This window comes from Lycium ferocissimum, chromosome 5, assembly GCF_029784015.1.
Source record: "Lycium ferocissimum isolate CSIRO_LF1 chromosome 5, AGI_CSIRO_Lferr_CH_V1, whole genome shotgun sequence".
In the NCBI taxonomy this organism is placed as follows: domain Eukaryota; kingdom Viridiplantae; phylum Streptophyta; class Magnoliopsida; order Solanales; family Solanaceae; genus Lycium; species Lycium ferocissimum.
This window is the reverse complement of record NC_081346.1, coordinates 28,126,206-28,136,463: the sequence shown is the minus strand read 5'-3', so window position 1 is coordinate 28,136,463 and position 10,258 is coordinate 28,126,206. Positions and strand designations below refer to the sequence as shown.

Below are 10,258 nucleotides of genomic sequence, written 5' to 3'. Positions count from 1 at the left end.
ATATAACAATAGCTACCACTCGAGCATCGACATGGCTCTATTTGAGGCTTTTTATGGGAGGAGGTGTAGGTCTCCTATTAATTGGTTCAATGCGTTTGAGGTGAGACCTTGGAGTACGGACCTTCTGGGAGAGTCATTAAAGAAGGTGAATTTGATTCAAGCTAAGCTTTTGGCAGCACAGAGTAGGCAAAAGGAGTATGTGGACAGAAAGGTTCGAGATCTTGAGTTTATAGAGGGAGATCAAGTCTTGTTGAAAATTTCACCCATGAAGGGTGTAATGAGGTTTGGGAAGAGGGGCAAGCTTAGTCCGAGATTTATTGGTCCATTTGAGATTCTCAAGTGGGGGAGGTAGCTTATGAGTTAGCTTTACCTCTGGGCTTATCAGGTGTTCATCTGGTATTCCACATTTCGATGTTGAAGAAGTATCATGGCAATGGTTCGTACATAATCCGTTGGGATTCAGTCTTACTAGATGAGAACTTGACTTATAAGGAAAAGCCTACTGCTATCTTAGATAGAGAAGTTTGCAAGTTGAGGTAGAAGGAAATAGCCTCCGTGAAAGTTCAGCGGAGGAACCGTCCAGTTGAGGAGGCTACTTGGGAAACAGAATCGGATATGCGTAGCAAGTATCCTTAGCTTTTAGCGAATATAGGTACCTTTTTCCAAGATTCCTCATCCTTATCCGTTTGGGGACGAACGATGTTTTAATTGGTATATGATGTAATGACCCTTCCGGTCGTTATGTAAAATCTAGGATCACCCTACCAAATACAACCCTTCCAAGGGTAGAATGAGCTAATAGAAACTCAAATGTAGAAGTCTAAGAACAGAAAACTTGACTTGTTTGTAATTATTTTTTGATTGTGTTGAGTCCATTGGGGGGTGACGTAGGAAAGTAGATCTCCGTTGGGGATTCTGAGGCCAAGGGTGAGTCCATATGGTGTTTTTACATTAATGTGCATGTTTTGTTCGTGTTTGTGAGGCCTCAGATGAAGTGTTGTGTGGTAGAGTTAAAACTGGTGGAATTAGCGAGCCCATTTGGTTCGATGCTGGCTTTGCGGGAGCGGAGTACCGGCTGCGGTGGCGGCGGCAGATGTGACCCTCGCCGTCGTGGACATATAGGAAATGGGGATGTCTACTATGGCGGACACCGGACTGCTATAGCGCTTGCGCTATGGTGGGTCCGTGCTCGTCACATCGGAAGTGGACGATAGTTGGTGTCCACTACAGCGAGCCCTGCAGCAGACAGAATAACTGCCGCAGCGGTCGACGAGGACAGCAAGCCGTGTTTTTAAACACTTAGTCCGAATTCTTTTTTCATAAAACTCCAACACAGTTTCCAAGGAGCACCTAGGGTGAAATTCTAAGGCTAGGGCAAGAATATTCTTGAGAGGTAAGTCTCAACACTTCCTTCCTTCATTACGCATTCATTTCTAAGATTATCATCAGTCTAATGGGTCTACAATGGTGAATTGAGACTAGTAACCCTAGAACTTAATAGACCTTTAATAGTTGGTGAGTTATGAATATTATTGTGTGATTATCTTCTAAAGGCTTGCGTTATCACTTTCTAATAAAAAATTGAACCGTTGGAGACATGAAATAAGTGAATTGAGACTTAGGGTTTCATAAAGATGGTAGCTTGACCATAGAAATTGCTTGTAAGAGATAACCTGAAGGAATAACCTTATGAATTGAGAGTTTATGGTTGCTAAGGCTAATGTTAGGATGATTTACCCCTAGGGGGTGTTCGGTATGGAGGAAAATGTTTTCCAAGGAAAATGTTTTTCTGAAAAAATTGTTCTTAGAAAACAAGTGAATTTCTACTTATTTTCTCATGTTCGTTTGGGTAGAGGGAAATAAGTGAATTTCTTCCTTATTTTCTCATGTTCGTTTAGTTGGTAGAAAATATTTTTAGGAAAATACCCACCCAAGCCTCACAACTCCACCCCATACCACCCCCACCCCTAATTTTTTTTTTTTGAAGTTTTTAATTTTTTTTCGTGTGGACCCATACCACACTAAACCCCACAACCACCCACCCCCAAATGTTTTTTTTTTTTTGAAGATTCAAATTTTCTTTTCTTGATTTTCTACACCACCACAACCCCCCGCCCCTCAAAAAAATTTCTTAAAAGAAGTTTTAAAAGTTACTTTTTTTGGACTTTTCAAAACTTTTTTAAAAAAATAATTTTTTTTGGAGGGGGTGGTCGTGGGGGTGGGGGGATGTGGTGGTGTAGAAACCCAAAAGACAAAAAAAAAATAGGGGAGGGGTGGGTGGGGTAGTGAAAAATACTTGTGGACTTGTTTTCCCTGGTTTTATTAAGGAAGTCATTTTCCCCATTTTTGAGGAACTTGTTTTCCTAAAGAAAATATTTTTCAAATTTTTTTACCAAATGAACATGCGAAAATTGGAAAGGAAAATGTTTTCCTCCATACCGAACACACCCATAGTAAGCATTCACCCATTAGAAAGGGGTAAAGTGGAAGGGTGTTCATTGAAGTAATATTGTTGACTAGAGTGATTGTGACTTATTTAGCATCTTAATTGCTAGACTTTGAGCGTTCCGAGGTGTTATGGAAGGGAAAGGCTATAGCAGAGTGATTCGCATTGTTCCAGCTCTGCAGTTGAGGTAGGTTACGGTTTAATTGAGTTAGACTTTGATTAGTTGATTGTATGTGTTATGAGGTTGATAGGAGAAAGCATGTCTAGTCTTCGAGCATAATGTGTGGTCGGGATTCCTATATGTTATTGATTGAGTGGTAATGTGGGCTAAATGCCATTATTCGGTGTGTGGTGATCTATAATTTGATGACAATTGTGGTGAGAAGTTAATATGATCTTCTTGATGAAAATGATATACTACTTGATAATCTCTCATTAAAAGTGATATATATATATATATATATATATATATATATATATATATATATATATATATATATATATATATATATATATATATATATATATATGAAAAGGTACATTTGAAAGGGGGTAAGGATGTGACCTAGATTTTGGGCACATTTGACAGGGGGTGAGGATGTGGCCTAAGTTAAAGACTCGTGATCCGAGGTAAGATTCCGGAGTGAGGGTACATGGACACCATGGGTCCCTTACAGGTCATAGCTATTGGGCAAAGACACCAATTAGCATGTATGTGCACGAGTGATCAGTGACTGAGTAAGTGAGAATGTTGTGGTGAGGTTTATTCCATTACTTGCTTACGTTGACTTGATTGTTAATATCATTGACGGACTTGATTGTTAATATCATTAGTGGACTTGATTGTTAATATCATTAGTGGACTTGATTGTTAGTTACCTAATTATGTGTTGTTGACTGGTCTGTCTATTTTATTGATTTTATGATTCATGCATGGTACTAATCTTAGTCGGCCTATGATATCTACCGGTACATAGTGTTTGTACTGATACTACCTTGCTGCATTCTTTTGAGTGCAAATTGCGATAGCTTGAGGCCATTTGCTGACAGATTGAGGGTAAGCTTTTGTCCGTACCAGGCCTCCTGAAGATTGTCCTTTATTTAATGTCTAGTTCCATTCCAGACATTGATGTTTATTTATTTCAGACAATATGGATTCCTTAGACATGTTTTGGATTAGAGTCCCTGCACGGTGACTTTCGGATTTTGGGGTTGTCATAGTTAGAACTTTCGTATTTACATTATTGTTTTATGGCATGACTACTTTGGATTAATCTTGCGTTTAATTAATTAGTAACTAAATGAATTAACTAAGTAAAAATGGACTTGAATGAGTAGATGGTTAAGCGTATTAGTTCGCCCACTTAGAGTTAGTGTGGGCTTCAGTAATAACGGGTTGGGTCGTGACATGGCAGCCCAGAGTATGCGAATCGGAAGGTTCGTCATTTAGAGTTTATGGTTGGCAAGAAGGTTCTGTTGAAGGTTTCAACCATGAAGGGTGTGATGCGATTTGGGAAAAAGGGAAAGTTGAGTTCGAGGTTTATTGGTCCTTTCAAGATTCTCCGTCGTGTTGGAGAGGTGGCTTACGAGTTAGCTTTGGCACCAAGCTCGTCAGGTGTTCATCCGGTATTCCATGTTTCTATGCTGAAAAAGTACCATTCAGACGGTTCTTATATCATTCAATGGGATTCGATATTGTTAGACCAGAATCTGTCCTCCGAGAAAGAGCCGATAGTGATTTTGGATAGGCAGGTGAGTAAGTTAAGGTCTAAGGAGATTGCGTCAGTGAAGGTACAATGGAAGCACCGAGCTTCGACCAGTTGAGAAGGCTACTTTGGAGATCGAGGTAGATATGAGAGAGAGATATCCCTAGCTTTTCATCGACTCAGGTACCTTTCCGCCGTTCCCTTTCTTCTCTGTTCGAGGACAAACGATTATTTAATTGGTATCTAATGTAACGACTCATTTAGTTGTTACGTGTGTTTTGACCCTTTTATCCCCATTGACCTTTCCCTGAGTCCTGTTAGTGTGATTTTGACCCGGGGAATGGGCGACATGATTCCTGAGGTTATCGGGGGAGTTTTGATAGGATTTGAGTTAAGTAGAACCTTAAAGTGGAAAATGTTTAACCAATAATTGACTTTTGGGTAAACGGATCTTTTTAGGAATTTCATAGATTCCATGAGGTCCGGAGGGTCGTTATGACTTGGTGGGATGTTTGGTTCGGTTCTTGAGGCTTTCGGGAGAATTTTGTAACCTTGGTTAGAAACTTGGTTTTTGCCATTTGGGGATTGACCGAGTTAAGGTGACCTCCGTTGGGAATTTTGAGGCCACGGTTGAGTTTGTAGCGTGTTTTTACATGTGTCTGCATGTTCAGTTTGTAGTTTGTACCCAGGAGGTCTCGGGTGGATGTCAGGATTTAGGGTGGAACTTGGTGAAAATCAGAAAATCTGGTTTTCCGCTGTCCTGCCTTTGCGTGATTGTCTTCGCCTCTGCGGGTCCGCTCATGCGGGACTTTTCCCATAGACGCGAGATGCCTTGTCATTAATGAGGTCCGCCTCAGTGGACGAGTATCCGCCGAGGCGGTAGCGCGTAAGCGGATCCTTGTCAGCGAAAGCAGGGAGGGCGTAAACGGATCCTTGTCTGCGAAAGCGGGGATCGCTGAATAAATTTCCCATATATTTTCCAATTCGAACCATCCTTCTTTCATTCACTAAATTGAAAACCTAAGAGTTCTAGAGGCGATTTGAAGAGAATTTGGAGTTGTATCATCTTTGAGTAAGTTCCTTTGACCTTGTTTATTTCTACTATTAATAAGTGAAGGCCCCTGGTACGACGAAGGGAATTTTCGTTAATATGATCAACTATGTAAGCATTTCAGTAAGCGGTCTTAATTTTATATTTAGTTGACACGTGTTTCATCACTTGGTTTTGTGGGACAGCTGCCTTCACTTCCTTTGTTCTTCGTGAACCTATATCTCTATTTCTTTTTCCTCTGCATCGTTACTTCTGTGGGTTTTCATGGTGCTTTTTTTTTTTTTTACCTTCCATGACTTCTCAGTTAAGTTTTCTTGATTTTTGGTGTTATGCAGTGTTTGGAGCATTCAGAGGAATCAGATATGTCATATGATGTTGTGATGGTTTAGACATTTTTCGGGCTGGCCAATTTATGAGGTTCTTTTTATCTCTTTTTTAACTCTTAAATTTCTTCAAGTGTTGAATATCTACTGTTAAACATACTTATGACCGTGTATGAATTTATGTTTCTTAAGTATAACTATAGTTTGAGTTATTTGTGAAATATAATCTTTGGAGATTCTTCAATTGCTGATCATTGGCTCAACTCTGGTGGAGAAGTTGTTGGGTTTTGTGCCAGAGCTAGAAATTTCATAAGAAGACATCATTCGGTCAAGTATCCAGTATTGTTAATTGTTGCATGTGTGCTTATTGTACTTTGCGTAAATTGGGTTGTGCTATTGTAGAATTGTGCAGACTGATGAACCCAAGGCGTTTGAATATATGCCTGAAACAGCTAGATATTTTTTTGTTGTTTTTCTTTCTCCACATGTGCTCTATGACTTAGTCTTCTATCATTCAGGAGCTCTAAAGATACATTGATGTGTTATAAAAGCATGTTAGAATGTGTTCCATTTCTTGTGTTGTGTATTTTTACTGAGCTACTATTACATTTTGTCGAACTTTGTGTCTACAAGAAAAACTATATATAACCTTGTCAAAACCAAAAGTAGATATCACGTATCAGTGTCCTCATTCTTCATTTGATTTTGACAGCGACTCTTATCAATTGAACATGAACATATGTTTTAGCTTTAAAGAAGACGAATTTCCTTCTTTCTTAAATCCTTATAGACATCTTTTTTACTGGTGCAACTCTTGGGAGATATGCTGCTAGATTGCTCAAATTCTGCTGTAATGACATGTTATCTTGCTCAAGTGGCAAGTTTGGATTCTTGTGAACTTGCGCAAGATATTGATCGCTTTTCCTGTTCCTCACTGTCACTCTTATTTGGTTTCCCCCTTATGTCTCTTGTATTGCATATGGTGCAGGTGCTTCCATTTGCTTTCTGTTCCGTATGGTTTTACTATGTTTTTCAATATACCCCTTTTGTCCAAGAACTTAGATCTAACTATTTTTGTGAAGTTCTTTTTCAAATGATTACGCTATTATATAATCTACATAAATGAGAAATTTGTTGAAAGGGGTACGAAGGAGCACACTTTTAGGGGCATCGTGTGCGAGGTAGAATCAGATATAAATTTATTAGATCATTTAGACCAAGGATTACATATTTACTGGGCATCTTTTGCGAGCTAGAATCGGGTACAAATTTATTAGATTAATCAGACCAAGGAGTAAACTTTTACGGGGCGTTTGCGAGCTAGAATCGGCGGCAAATTCATTAGATCATTTGAAACCAAGAGTACACTTCTACTGGGCATCGTTTACGAGCTAGACTCGGGTATAAGTTTATCAGATCATTTATTATAATAACTTTGTTCGTCCCTTCAAAATGCTTTTACTATTTTAAAGTGAGAGTAGTTTGTTAAACCAAACGATATTTACAATTCAAAGAGTATGGTGATAAGTATGAACTACAGTCAGTATGATTATAATTGAAATGCCATGAGTTATGATACTATTGAAAGAATGATGTTAAGTTATCATCTTGAGATAGGCTAATTTTGTTTAATAACATGTGTATAACACGCTGCAAATGGATATAAAGAGCAAAATTTAATTGAATTTCAATTCTTTATGTGAATTTGTTTACATAAGGATCGAGCAATTGGAGCAGCTCAAAGTCAAATCAAGGTTTCTATAGCAATGGAAATCCTCAAAGTTCAAGGCTCTTGAATAGATATCTATTAATCAGTTAGTAATTAGAAGGCTGAGTATTAAGGAGTTGAAACTAATAAACTTTTCGTGTTGTATGATAGCTGGTAAACTGATCAGCTACCTCCTGTATGTTTACTTTACAAAAAGAATAGGCGGACGGTGTATTTTTAAGATTTATGATGCTGGAGATAGGTGGGGTATAGGATGGTTGGGTCAGGAACATATTTTCTTTTGTTTAAAATGATTTTTGGTTAAATTGATATTTGGCCAACACAAATGACACCAATGTTCTCTTCTTTTTATAAGTTGTCGTAACAGTCTAAACTACCATCATGTAGTGGTAGGGCGACCGTGATTATGATTGAAGAGGTACTCCCCTTGGTAACTCTCCTCGGTAATAACAAAAAACCTTCTCGATTCTGCCGAAGAAAGTGTGTAAGCCCTCAGTCATAGTATGTGGGGATCACAAGTATTAGGCCTAAGAGGTGGAACAAGAGTGTTGAAGAAGAATGAAAGGGGTGTAATTCATGCTTTTAAATGCAAGGACACGAGGAGAATTATAGCACTCTTTGCCAACAATTCAGCAGAATGTCCATTTTTTTGGTGTAACGTGCAGTCATGTAAAATGTCTCAGAAGGCATTACTCGAGGTTAACTTTCTTGCTTTATATCACTATGAATGACACATACGGTAGGTCATAATAACTAAAGATCCTCTATTTACGAATGAAAATTCTGATTTATGTGTAATTATAGACATCCTAATTCTTTTGTCTGAAGAATATGTTGCCTTTCTTTTGTTGTTCCATATTGTGATTTCTTTTGTTAAATGTTATTTTTAATGATGAGAGAATGGAAGAAATGGTGATATAGAAATGAAATGATATACATTAATTGCCTAAAAGGCATATGTATATAGTTACATCTATTCCAGGGAATGCATGGATAGGATGGGATAGGTTTAATATAAGCAAATTTATGAGTTCGTAAATGAAGCAGATCTGGCTGTTGCAGGACTCTCCTTATGAAATTTGGTTCATAATTGGTCCATTACTGGTTGGTACGTGAAATACATAAGACACAAAAGGATACATAGGTTAATGATGTTGGAAAGGTATGAAATTTATGGAGTATATTTTGATCTCCTCAATTATTGATTGTATTTTGGTATCTTCAGATCATGTCTCTAATGCTTTTTCAGCTTCAGTCCTTTAGCAATTTTTACATGCTAACTATCTGTAACTTTTTTAATGATTCTATTTTCAACTTCCATCCTTTCTTTCCAGATTTACTATCCGCAGCCATGTCTAAATAAAACACTAGCAACATCACACTTCTCTTTAAGTTTGTTGCTCATGATTTAACTTGAAATGCACAAGTTAGTATTGTTTTACAATCTGCAACTCATTTCATTGTGTATTATTAAACTGAAACTAAATGGATTTGTCCTCTATTTTTATTTTGCAACTCCTTTTAGGGCTAAGTGACTTGTCCTCATTTTGCAAAAGCTTTAGCCAAAGAATCATTCTTTGCCTTCTATCATTTGAAACTGCTTTCAGTGAACATTGGTAGTTTCAAAATACTATCATTATGGTTGTACTGCAAATTTCCAGGTATTGATGAGGGCTTATTAGCATAAGTTTCAAATCTAGAATAGCATTACAGTTTTCTGAGGATATGAATTGAATTAAAGGATTTTTTGTAACTAAGTTTTCTTCTTTTTAGACTGAACCTCTTCAACTTTTCTTTTCAGGTCATGAAAGGAGGAGCTATCCCCATTTCCTTCGACCCATCAGAGCTGATTGGTCTCAACCCTACCTTTCCTTTATGGATACCCAACTAAAATACTGACTTATCAACTGCAGCTGCTAAAAATCAGATTTCACACAACCGTGGCATGCCTCATACATAAAATGGGCCACGTACGTTTTACTGTTTTTGCCTTTCTAGCAAGCTCAAAGTATAGTTGTATAACTTTGTTCCAAAACTGAATGTATATAATATGAAGCATATTATCTTAATATTTAGTTTGATGATGTCTCTTTTATTTGGATCTCATTAGTACAACGATGTTCGAAGTAAGCCCGTGCTACAGGCCATCTAGTGTTTATTTAATTCCTAAGTTAGAACTCATAGTGGTATTTAGGGGGTTAGTTGGAAAGTAAATTGTAGACTCAAAGTTATCATCTTGGGATCTTATTGTCACGACCCAACTAGAGGGCCATGACGGGCACCCGGAGCTAACACACCGAGCACCTCTAAACATACATCTTATAATCACTTTTGGGTGGAACATAAAGATAACTCATGGGTATCATAATCTATAAGGATATATATATATATATATATATATATCACAACATAACAACACCTCTCTAGATAATCTTCAGCAATTATATTCATCATCACCAGCCGACAAGGCTACTAAAATATTATTCAACAATATGGACTAACAAGGTTATGAAACATCTATTGTACCCACATGTCTATGAGCCTCTACATAGAATACAAGTAACTATAATGACCAATACCCATATACTGTAGCTCCGAAGTAAGTGGAGTGCTCCTGAGCATCTGCTGATAAATCACCTACAGGTCAGATCCGTCTACCTGTCTACCTGCAGGCATGAACGCAGCGTCCACAAGAAAGGACGTCAGTACGAACGATTAATACCGAGTATGTAAGGCATGAACGGTGATATATAGTAAGAAATACCGAACATGGAAAATAATATAATGGACGTATAGGGATAAATTAATATAAAAGAGATCAACCTGTGCCTCTGAATGCCCTTTTAAGGTGAATGTCATGCATGCTTAGCTTTTTAAGAACCTTTCCATACATATCCATATATAATATCTCGTCCGGTTGTTAAGGCGCGGTAATACATATATATATAAATAGCGTCTTAAATGGTGTTATCTTACCCGGCCATGTAGGCTCGGTATTATCTT

At 37.8% G+C, this 10,258-nt stretch overlaps 1 long non-coding RNA gene across 1 annotated transcript; it reads left to right on the top strand.

Moving 5' to 3' along the window:
• The first annotated feature begins 5,463 nt into the window (after window positions 1-5,463).
• Window positions 5,464-9,339, top strand: LOC132056636 (uncharacterized). Its single transcript, XR_009414875.1, has 3 exons — window positions 5,464-5,620; window positions 7,643-7,953; window positions 9,057-9,339. It is a non-coding gene; the product is annotated as an uncharacterized LOC132056636 (long non-coding RNA).
• Window positions 9,340-10,258: the final 919 nt, after the last annotated feature.